Consider the following 12,680-nt stretch of genomic DNA (forward strand, 5'->3'; position numbering starts at 1 on the left):
TGGCAGAGGCAAGGAAAGACCAGCAGAGAGATAGAGAGGAAAGAGAGAGAAAAAGGGGCAAAGAGAGAGAGAGGAAAAGACAGAGAGGAAGAGATGGAGAGACAAACAGGGAGTCAAGGAGAGAGAGAGAGAGAGAGACAGGCAGAGAGAGAGGAAGAGACAAAGGCAAATGCAAAGTCAAAGAGAGAAAGACAGAAAGTCAAAGAGAGAAAGAGAGAAATATACAAGTAGTTAAGGAAAAAAAACCCTGTATACCCTATTCCTTTAAAAGCCAAGGTAAATTTAAAACCTACAATTGATAATTAAAGGTATTCTCTGTAACCCTGTAACACTCTAATATCACTTTGTTTTCAGTGTAAACAAGGGCTTATCCCGAAAGCACTGAGGCCTTCCTATCAAAAATCCTTAACCCAGTAACCTGTGGATAGCCCAGATGCATTCAATCTCTGGCAGCAACTGCTTTGCTAACAGAAGAAAGTAAAAAAAAAAAAAACTTTTAGAGGAAACCTCATTGTGAGCACACCTCACCAGTTCAGAAGTATCCTAAGGAAAAAAAAAAAGGATGATTTAACATTAACCACTGAAAATTCCCTTAACCCAGCAGGTTTCCTAAGAGGGGATCTAAATCTTAATTACCATACAAAGGTCCGACCAGACCTAGGAGGAACTCCCTTCAGGACAGGAGGATGGATGGTTCCTCCCAGGTAATTGAAGGAGAAAAAAAAAACCGTCTATCCCAATTCTAAGTTAATTTGGATTAAACAAGGTCTTATTAATAGCAAAGGATAATCGAAATCCCAAACTTATAAGGTTTTCAACAAAAGTAAAGTTTGCCAAAAGTTAACAGTGTAACATGTATTATAGTAGCTTCTAATCTTGTGGCCTTAGACAGTCTAGTCCACAGACATAAAAGAAGTTCACTTTGGAAAAGAATGGTTATCATCTTTGAAAAAAAAGGGGGGGCAGAATTTATGTAAAAAGAGTGTTATATGGTAAATTCTTGTCCTGAAATAAATTAACTGATTGTTTAAAGAAAGAAATGTTTGTAATAAGTCAGAAAGTTGAGGCATATCGAACAATTGTCTGCGAAAGTCGTGAAAGAAAAAAAGTTATTAAAAAATAGAATTTATGCAAGAAATGTCATATAATTTAAAAGTAACTAGGCCTCCTGAATGTAAAACTATTGGAAAAAAAAAAAACAGTTTATGTGCAAGGTGTATAAGGGAAGTAAAATATACCTTTGGCAAAAGGATTATAAGGAGGCATAAGAATGTAAATTTTTACCTACATTAAAAGGTTAAAAATATATATTGTTTTGAAGGTTTAATCAAGTTTTAAAACATTAATTGTAAATAAAAATCTGTGTGTAAACATACTGGCTAAAGTTAAACGGGTATCAACCAGTTTTCCTGTGAATTGGACATTAAAGTAAAAACATGAGTTTTTCTTAAAGCACTAACCTGCTCTTTAATAAAAATTATAAAAGGTTAAAAAGAGTCTATAAAAATCTTACCTTATGGCCCAACATTAAAAATTGAATAAATGTCTACAAAGTTTTATTAAAACTAAGTTTAACATTAATAGCACACTAATATAAAGGTAAAATTTAGATTATCTGGTATAAAAATCATACAGGAAGCATTGTCAAATATAAAATGGTGTTTGGCTTCTTTTGTCTAAAAACTAATAAAAATAGATGCTAAAGGAAATTTCTCAGTAGAAAGGCACCAAGGACTATAAAGTCCACTGCTGATGTCCCCACATTTAAAACAAAGGTCAGTTTCTTAAAAATTATATACTTGGTTTATCTTCCACTTTCCTTTCCCTCAAAACTAAAAGTCTTTTAGAATAGGTACCACCCCTAGAATTTCCAGTAAACCAGCACCAGCCTGAAGATCACCTTCTCATCAAAGGGTGGAAAGAAGAAAAACTCGAGCCAGCCTAGGAAGGACGCTACCTTGTGCTGCTAACCACCGAGACTGCCATTCATAGAGCAGAAAAGGGATGGACTCATCACACCTGAGACAAAGTGCCACCCCCTACAGAGTCATGGGCCCAGTCCCAGGGGAAAATCCTACCAAATTAAAGCTAAGAAAAATTTAACGCTTTCATCTATTCTATTACTCTTTCTTCTTCCCTCGCTCTATTGCTGACCATTTAGTTATTAACATAACCAAGTCAATTTTGCCTCAAACTATTGCATTTAACGCTTGCCTTGTTATACCCTGTGGGGACTTGCCAAGTCAAAGACAGCGCTCGACTTCAGAAAAGTACCTCTGTCCCTCCTGCCTCTCCTCAGACTGGGCATTAGTAAATTAGGACCATTTAATCTGGGTAAATTTCGATAAAGACTCCAGTGTCAACCAGGAGTCTTGCCCCCCAATGTAGAGCTTTCATGCCATAGTTGGTCCAACGTTCTGTGGACCACTAAAGAGCAAGGATGGACTACCCCAACCAGTTTTTGTAATTTCCTAAAATCATACATTCGTTTTACTAGAGGATCATAAAAGTTAGACTTAAAACAAACTTTGGCAATTAAAACAGGATACCAAGATGCAAATGCCTGGTTGGAATGGATCAAATATTCCATCTGCATGTTAAACAAAAGCAATTGTTATGCTTGTGCACATAGCAGGCCAGAGGCCCAGATTGTCCCCTTTCCACTAAGGTGGTCCTTCAGTAGACCAGGCGTGGGCTGCATGGTAGCTCTCTTCCAGGATTCTACAGCCTGGAGTAATAAGTAGTGCCAAGCTCTCTCGGCTATATCCCAAAGTCCGGCACCCTGCGGGTCAGCCCTCGAGGGTCATCCAGCCTCCATCTCCCAACACTAAGTTCACTTCATGTCTCTCACGACAGGGAGGAAACTTAGTGTTCCTTGGAGACCTGAAGGAATGCAGTGAGCTTAAGTATTTTCAAGAGCTTATCAATCAGTCAGCCCTTGTTCATCCTCAAGCAGATGTGTGGTGGTATTGTGGTGGACCTTTACTGGGTGCTCTGCTGAATAACTGGAGTGGCACTTGTACTTTAGTCCAGTTGGCTATCCCTTTCACCCTGGCATTTCATCAACCAGAGGGAGGAAAAATTAGACATTGTAAAGCGAGAGAAGCCTCTTATGGGTCTTTCAACTCTCATGTCTATGGAGTCCCATGGGGAACACCAGATCAATTTAAAGCTTGAAATCAAATAGAGGCAGGATTTGAGTCAATATTTTGGTGGGTGACAGTTAATAAAAATGTAGATTGGATAAACTACATCTATTACAACCAACAGCAACAAGCTTTTCATGAGTTAAAAGAAAAACTCATGTTGGCCCCAGCCCTGGGGCTACCTGACCTGACAAAACCCTTTACACCCTATGTGTCAGAAAGAGAAAAAAATGGCAGTTGGAGTTTTAACCCAGACTGTGGGGCCCTGGCAAAGGCCAGTGGCCTATCTCTCAGAACAACTAGACGGGGTTTCCTAAGGCTGGCCCCCATGTCTAAGGGCCCTGGCAGCAAGGTCCCTGTTAGCACAAGTAAGAAGCAGATAAACGAACCTTTGAGCAAAACCTGAAAACAAAGGCCCCCCATACTGTGGTAACTTTAATGACTACCAAAGGACATCATTGGTTAACAAATGCTAGATTAACCAAGTACCAAAGCTTGCTATGTGAAAATCTCCACATAACCACTGAAGTTTGCAACACCCTAAACCCCACCACCTTGCTCCCAGTATCAGAAAGCCCAGTTGAACATAACTGTGTAGAGGTGTTGAATTCAGTTTATTCTAGCAGGCCCAACCTCTGAGACCATCCTTGAACATCACAGACTGTGAGCTGTACGTGGACGGGAGCACTTTGCCAACCCCTGCAAAGTGACTCTGAAAAAGATGACAAGCCCTGCTACAGTCACACCTGGAAGCTGACTGGTCCACGCACGGCCGAAGCATGAGGAAACTCATCGTGGAACTCATGTTCCTTAAAATTTGGACTTATAGGGTAAGGACTACAACTGACCTTTCTCAGACTGACGGCTGTTCCCAGTGTATACATCAAGTCACTGAGGTAGGACAAAAAGTTGCTATAGTCCTATTATTTTATGGTTATTATAAGTGTACTGGGATTCTAAAAAGAACTTATTTGTATAATGCTATTCTATACAAGGTATGTAGCCCAGGAAATGACCAACCTGATGTGTGTTATGACCCATCTGAGCCTCCCATGACCACAGTTTTTGAAATAAGATTAAGGACTGAGGACTAGTGGGGGCTCATAAATGATACGAGTAAAATGTCAGCCAAAACAAAAGAAAAAGGGGTGCCCAAACAAGTCACCTTGAAGTTTGATGCCTGTGCTGTCATTAATAATAATAAGTTAGGAATAGGATGTGGTTCTCTTAATTAGGAAAGAGGCTATACGGCAGAAAACAAGTACATTTGTCATGAATTAGGACTGTGTGGAAATGAATGTGGATACTGGTCTTGTGTCATTTAGGCTACTTGCATAAAAAAGAAAACGAATCCTCTCCATCTTCAGAAAAAAAAAAGAATTAAATAGTCTCTACCCTAAAGGAGCTCAGAGTCTTATTTAGGAGACAGACATGGAAACACAGGTTAATGTTAAAAGCATCATATAAGTGGATGTAGAACACATAAATTATCGCGCCCCTAACACCATCAGCCTGTTTTATAATTATGTATTTACATGTCTTTTCATCTCTACTAGACTATAAGCTCCTTAAAATTACTCCATTTGTTTCATCTTTGCATGCTTGTGTGCATGAAAACACACACATGCGTGTGCACACACACATACACACACACCCCAGGAGCCAGCTGAGGACTCTGAGTAAACGCTTGATAAATATATGCTCTTCTTTATCTGGAAAGGTGACAGTTCTGATTTACCATTAGGTAAATCAAGATGTACTAGTTGTGGATGGGGAGATCTAGGTGAACACCGTACACATGTACACACATGGATTTTGTTAGGGGCAATCTTTGAGCCTAGAATATGTCATAGAAAGAGAGAAAAATATTAATAATTTTTTCAGATGAAAATCAATGATTCAATGCAAACTTTATTACAATGAATATAATCACAGAATGCATTTCCTCCAACTTAGAAAAGGTTTCATTAAGATGCATTTTGAAGGAGGATAACACAATTTTTTCCAGTGTAGCTCGAGAAGAGGCTTTAGTTAGGGAGGGAAGATCAAGAGAGAAATTCCTGATCCCTTTTATTCCTCTTCACAGCCTAATCAATATCCTCATAACCTGGTGCTGCCTCACTCTACCCTTACAATCCATCACTAGGTCTTATTAATCCAATTCCGAAATCTCTCTCACACCTGTTGATTTCTCTCCATCTCTACTGCCACTAATCTTACTTCAGACAAACATCATTTCCCATATAAAATTTTGTAATGGCTTTCTAGTAGGTCTCCTGTTTCTTCCTCTTGCTTCACTCAAATCCACTCCCTAAACTTTAGTCAGAAGGATCTTTCTAAAACACAAATCCAGTTATACTGCATTTTGATTGAAAAAAAATCCCTTAATGGCTTACTATTGCCTTCAAGATAAAAATTCAAACTCTATATATGCTTAGTACACCACAGTAGTAAGGCTCTATTTACCTCTTGAAGTTCATCTCTCTATATGTCAGTCATATAAAATAATTTCCAATATTTTCCAGTACTAGCCCAGTGTCAGGCACAAAGCGAATAGTGTTGCTTTTGCAGCTACAGTAACTACTACTACTACTGCTGCTAATAGCATCTATCATTTAATAAATACTGTATATACCAAGTGTGCTAAATGCTATAATTTATATAGTGCTTACAACTCTCCTATGAGGTGGCAATTATTATTCTGGTTTTTTTTTTTTTTTTTTAAGGTGGAGTCTCGCTCTGTCGCCCAGGCTGGAGTGCAGTGGCCGGATCTCAGCTCACTGCAAGCTCTGCCTCCCGGGTTCACGCCATTCTCCTGCCTCAGCCTCCCGAGTAGCTGGGACTACAGGCGCCCGCCACCTCGCCCGGCTAGTTTTTTGTATTTTTTAGTAGAGACGGGTTTCACCACGTTAGCCAGGATGGTCTCGATCTCCTGACCTCGTGATCCACCCGCCTCGGCCTCCCAAAGTGCTGGGATTACAGGCTTGAGCCACCGCGCCCGGCCCTATTATTTTGTTTTTAAAATGAGAAAGCAAACTTAGAGTGACTGGTAAAAAGTCACACATATATTAAATGGTGGAGCCATTCTAATACTAATTCTTACTAAGTGTTTTCTGGATGTCAGACACTGTACTATGTACTTTGTATGTATTGTCTAATTTAATACAACAATCACTTATATTTCAAGAAACCAAGGCATGCAATAATTTCTGTAGAATAAATAAAGCCCTAATCCAAGCCTTTGAGCTTGCCTCACTTGTGTCGAGTCCATTTCTATCTCTTGAACTTGTTCCACTTGTTTTAATCTTCTTCACTTCATGCCAAGTCTCCTCCACTGTTCAAACTGAAGACTTAGAGGATTTCTGCCACTCTCTTAAAGCTTAATATTATCACTGGTAACAGTAACACTACTATACTGCTTTCGATATAATATTAAACATTATTAAACAAATGTTTAGGAATTATTATAGATGAAGAACTTCTTTAAGGGTAAACAGCAAATGGTAAAGCTGGAACGAAATCGTAGGCCTTGTGACCCGTACTTTAGGGCCTACTTGTTATCCATTTCTCTGTTATTATTGTATTCACAGGCTGCTCTTAGTGTTGGCAGAAACAAACTCATGACAATACATAGTAAATACAAATTATTATAAGAATAAGTTGAGGTGAAGTATAAGAGGATACAAGGCCACGTCATCCATATGTTATGCAAAAACATACAGGATGTATAGGGAACTCAGTTTTTGTATTTCGAGGCTATGATTAGTTTTCTAACGGGAGCATTCATTGAAAAATGCACTTGTGCCACTCCCCTGACTCCTTCACATTTTAAAATCATGTGTGTGTATATTAAATTCTGGGACATACATCTCTTGTTTATTCTAATAACTTTTTCCAGTGGCAAGAAGCTTCTGTTATTAAGAATATAGTAAAATCTAGCTGCCTTTCCTAAAATCATATGCCAGGTCGTACTTACAATTAGGGGAGACAAAGAATGCGAAGACACACAATTCATTCACCTCCGTCTGAGAAGTCCCAAGGAAACTCAAACCAAAACCAAACCAGATATGATTGATAATAAGAAGGATAAGGCTGGGCGCAGTGCCTTACGCCTGTGAATCCCAGCACTTTGGGAGGCCAAGGTGGGCGGATCATGAGGTCAGGAGTTTGAGACCAGCCTGGCCAACATAGTGAAACCCTGTCTGTACTAAAAATACCAAAAAAAAAAAAAAAAAAAAAAATTAGCCAGGTGTGGTGGCACGTGCGTGTAGTCCTAGCTATTTGGGAGGAAGAGAACTGCTTGAACCCAGGAGGCAGAGGCTGCAGTGAGCTGAGACTGTGCCACTACACTCCAGCCTGGGTGACAGAGCGAGACTCCGTTTCCAAAAAAAAAGGGAAAAAAAGGAGGATAAGAAGACAAAGCAGCACTAATATTTATTGTGTCAAGTAGTGTTCTAAATCCTTGGCATGTAATTACCTAATCCCCATAGAAACTCCATGAATTGAGTACTGTTACAAATCCATTTTATAGGTGAGGAAACTTAAGTGCTAAGAGGTACACACAAATCCTGATGGCAGTTTCCTACTAAAAAGGAAGCTCTGAAAGATACATGCAAAAAGACTAACCTTCTGTAGAACAATGTGCAGTTATGTGTAAAGGTAAACACATAATGACATTTACTTAGGCAAGAAATCATTTTAGAAAAATTACACCTCAAAATTCACTATTTTAGCCAAGGATATTTTATCTTACAGTAACAGAGGTACAGAGATTTTATACAATATTTTCAAGAGAGTGAATGACTGAAAATTAACCAGATTTTCAAGACAGCGAATGACTGAAAACTACATTGCTGTCAAATTTGTTACTCAGTGAATACACCAGGCCTGAACCCTGCAGATCCAGCCACAAATATTACATGTCTACAGCCAGAGTCTCAATTCTGGTCTCTGCAAATATTGTACTTCTTACAGGTGATTATAAAATTAAATGTTTAAAAATTGCTTGTAAAAATAGTAAAGGCACAGGAATGCCACTTAAACCTGGTTCATTTAAGTAGAACCTAGCAAGTCCTTCTGACCTTATGTCAGAGATGTTCAAGCAGAGAAGTCCTCAGTTTGTTTTTATATTTACTTATTCCTTCTGCTTTCTCGAGGCCTAAAAGGCCTCATTTTTCCCTCTTTACCCTACTGATAAATACAGTATCCCTTCCTAATCCGCAGTTTCATTTTCCACAGTTTCAGTTGCCAGTGATCAACTGAAGTCTGAAAATAGATGAGTACAGTACAGTAAGATGTTTAGAAAGAGATGTTACATTCACAGAACTCTTATTACAGTATGCTGTTACAGTATTGTAATTTTATTATTATTGTTAATCTCTTACTGTGCCTAATTTATAAATTTATAAATTAAACTTTATTACAGGTTTGTATAGATAGGAAAAAAGTATATATAAGGTTCAGTACTATCTGCAGTTTCAGGTATCCACTGGGGGTCTTGGAACACGTCTCCTGTGGATAAGGGGGGACTACTATCAATGTGTTTGTCCATCTGAAGTCCTCTGTTTTATTTAGCTATGTAAAAAATAAAAATAAAATAAAATAATTAAAAAATAAAATAAAAAAATAAAAATTTCTAGAAAAGCAAGATAAGCCATGGTTATGCATGTATAGACATGTGTGTTATGTAATATATAGACATTAACTTAATTATGAATGCTTCAGAGCATTCTCCAGGGATAATCATTGGCCTATACCCACACAAAGAGTATGTTTTTGCATAACTTTTGAGTGTGCAGTAAAATCTATTAGTAATAATTAGAAATTGGGATACTTAGTTCAATACTATATTTTTCAGATCAAAGAATAGTTATAAACATCAAAATTCATCTCATTCTTTCTCATAATAAACCTTTAGGTAGCAGGGTAGAAGATATTATAAAATTTAGAAGACTAGTGGTCTATTCTTTAGTAAAATTGTTTCTCATTATTTCTCCTTATGTGGGTAAATGCCTATTTTTTCCTCTTTATTCATATAATTAGAATCTCATGATCATTTAAAATCCGACCAGACCTTCTGTTTTTTGTTTTCATCTCAGTGGACTATAAGAGGTGACTTTTATGAGAGATGCATTTGCTTCAGCTTAAGAAGCAAAAATATATTTTGCAGAAAAAGTATTTGAAACCAACCAGGGAAAAAAACTTGGCCCTCACCTGTAAAGGACAGAAACATTAACATTTCGGGGTTACACTGAGTTCTCCCTGGAGAGATGGGTTTAACTTACTTAGTCAAAGGACTAGAGTAGAACCTAGGAGTGTACAAGGTACTGACACAATTGTCTCATCAAACGAAACACAGTCCCTTGTAGGTAGATTTTCCCCATCTTTCTTAAGTAATGCTATCTAAACATAAGTACTATAAAGTCAGTTGAGTAAGATGCCAGTTACCCACTTGTCCAAGAGTAAGTACAAGAAATGTATCTTTTTCAATAGGCATTATTCTGTAGGAGTCAAATCAACCATTTTGATACATCAAAAGGATGGGTTAGGGCTGCTGGACCCCATCCACGGTATGCAGCAATGCTTTCAAGAGCTACTTGCCAAGTGAGGGCAAAAACAGAAAACTATTTGAAGTCCAAATAGCCCAGGTGATCCCAAGCATAGATTATAGGACATGTGAAAGCTGTGGCTTCATTAGTTCCGGAAAAGGCTGCTGATGAGCCATTTTCCACCAAGGTAATTTAACTTTTTTTTTCTTCCTTTTGCCATAAGTACTGGGTGGGTTTCACTGACGCTGGCTTTACAACAATGGAAATTTTATACTAGAAAAGGAAAGGGTCAAAGGGTAAATTCCTCTTGCTGCAATATGTTTTCACCAGTTGAACCTCACCCTTGTGATTAGCAGAGTTCAGACAGCTGAGCGCTGGAAGTGGGGAGGGGGCAGAAAGGGGAGGTTTTCATGGGTGTGTCAAAAAAAATTGTGTGAAATATTTGCCAAAGGTTAACTGAAAGAGACTGAATACCGCCTGCTCTTCTGCTGGGACGTTCTCTTTTCATTAGTGGGAGGTGTTCCATTCCTTTGGGAAGAACAGGCTCCTTGTTCTCATTTTGTTCACAATAGCTACTCAGACATCTATTTCATTTAACGTTATTTATTCTTACTTATTGTTAACCCATCTAGGAAGGGAAGAGGTGGGTTGTCTGGTAAACTAAGGGAATGCAAGTGTGAGAGTAAAGACACTCCACACACCCCGCTTGGGGAAATAAATAGGAGAAACAGTATGGGGCAAAAATCATCTTTCCTCTTGAATAAAGGATGATGACAGTGACAACAGTGACAAAGATGGTGCACAATTAGAATTTTTGAGACAGTGACAGCAGCAGTTTTCAACCTGTGCTTACCCCAGAATTGTTTCCTGTCTGGGGAAAGACAACAGCAGCTTCCTTGGACAATGCTTTATCTGAGGTGGTAGTCCCCACATGTGTACTCCAGTCCCTCAGCACCATTTCTTGCCCCTAAGCTTTGACTCAGCCATGTTAAAGAGTATTGCAGAAATGTGATTAAAAGTGTCCTCAGCTTAGATGTACATCTTCAGGCAGCCTCCGAAAATGCCTAAGAGCCTCTTAGAGCCATTTGAGTGAGTCACTTCAAAGAGTGGATAGATAAGAATCAAAATTCTAAGAGAGGGGTAAGAGCAACCTATATGAAGTTGAATTCTGAAGGAAACTTTAAAATAGCATTTAGAATGGAAGCATATCAGTTAATATATACAAGCTATCCCTCAAGGTGATTATATCTGGTTGTTTTACTTAAAAACATATAATGATACAGAAGAGTGTAGGTCAGAAGATCAGGTAAAATGAGGCTTACATGAAGTTTTGATATTTTAGTGGTTGGCAGCAATTTCTTCTAGAAATTTCTCAGAAGGCATTCTTTCTGCTTATGAAGGATGATATAGTATAAAGTTCTGTATTCCAACCTTCCTGTTACCTATCACTATCAGTCTTTCATTTACTCTTAAAAACAAACCCTTTTCTCTCACACTGCTTTCATCACCCACTCTGTGTTTCTGTGCAGTCATTTCTCTTTTCAGGCATCCTTTCTCTAACTTCCCTGTTCTCTTCCCTACTCCCAACTCTATACCCCTGAATATTCAGCTTAACTCCCATCAACTAAAAAGCCTTCTGATCGTACTCCAGGCTATTCTACCCTTCTCAGCTCTGAATTTCTATATGAATTTATACATTTATACCTCACAATCCACTGTTTTATTACACACTACCTTATATGTAGTATTCTCTAGTTGTTTCATGGGTATTTTTCATTTGCCCATGCTTACAAGATTCTTTCATATTACCCATGGTGCCTATCCCAGTATGTTTAGTAATCACTCAAACTTACTGACTTGACCTGAAGCCCTCAAACTGTGGCAGCCAATCATCAGGTCTCCTATTATGATTTTCCCATAACAAATTTCTCATACCAATGAATATTTATGGATTTCTATAAGGATCCTGGGCACTAACATGTATACAACTCTCCAGAATGTCTATTCTTTATCAATGGATTTTATCTTTCAAATCAGTTTAGGAGTTAATGCATCCCATTAGGGAATAGAAGAGTCCATACTGTTTTCCATAAACACTGACAGAATAATACCAAGGATATCTCTACATATGACTGAAATATATAACTAAAAAATCTAACTTAGGTAGGCAGAATGTAATTATTGAAGCTGGACTATGGCCAGGAAACTTGGAAGAACACTCCCAATTCCTGTCAAAGATTCCATGGATAACCACAACTGGACAGAATCTCCACTTCCATGTACCATCTTAAACACAGTGCTTCTTTTGGTCGTCTGCTCCAGCAAAATAAGGCCACTCAAGCAGTAAGATTCACAGGGGAATAGTTACATCCAAAGGTTCCTAAAGAACAGTGTTTAATCTTTTTGTTTGTATTTTGACAAATGTATGAGGTCTACAGGAAATACCCAAAGCAAGTACCACAATGTTTCTGGCAGGATATATTAGAATAGAGTCTGAGATGCATCCTGTTTTGCTAACTTGAAAGAAATGTCTCTGGTTATATAGCAAGGTACTCATTCTTAACACTTAACACACACTATAGAAGGTTTCAGCTCTTCTTCGGGAGATGTGGAAAATGATATAGTATGCAAATGTATATATCTTATGGATACTGAGGAGTCAAAAATTAACTACCTCTTACCTCATTTTTCATAAGGTAATTTTTCTGAGTTGCTCTGGATTTTATTAGGCTATTTTGTATATATCTATGCCAAGAAAACATTATCTTGGTCAGGTCTTCCTCATGTAAGTGAAGGGAATGATCAATTTCAAATTTGACGTTTTCCTATGTTATAACCTTCAGCTCCATATTTCTTCCACAGTTGAAATAGAAGACATAAAATATATAGATATAGATATGTCATAAGTGATAATGAATTGATAACAATTCATACCTAAGAGTTATGTAATTAGGCTGCTACATTACTTGAAAAAAGATATTTTAAA

The 12,680-nt window shown here is 38.0% G+C and overlaps 1 protein-coding gene across 7 annotated transcripts in view; it reads right to left on the reverse strand.

Moving 5' to 3' along the window:
- ADAMTS6 (ADAM metallopeptidase with thrombospondin type 1 motif 6) overlaps positions 1-12,680 on the reverse strand; it is a 333,350-nt gene that overhangs the window by 21,365 nt on the left and 299,305 nt on the right. The window lies entirely within an intron of this gene.

This window comes from Papio anubis, chromosome 5, assembly GCF_008728515.1.
Source record: "Papio anubis isolate 15944 chromosome 5, Panubis1.0, whole genome shotgun sequence".
Lineage (NCBI taxonomy): Eukaryota > Metazoa > Chordata > Mammalia > Primates > Cercopithecidae > Papio > Papio anubis.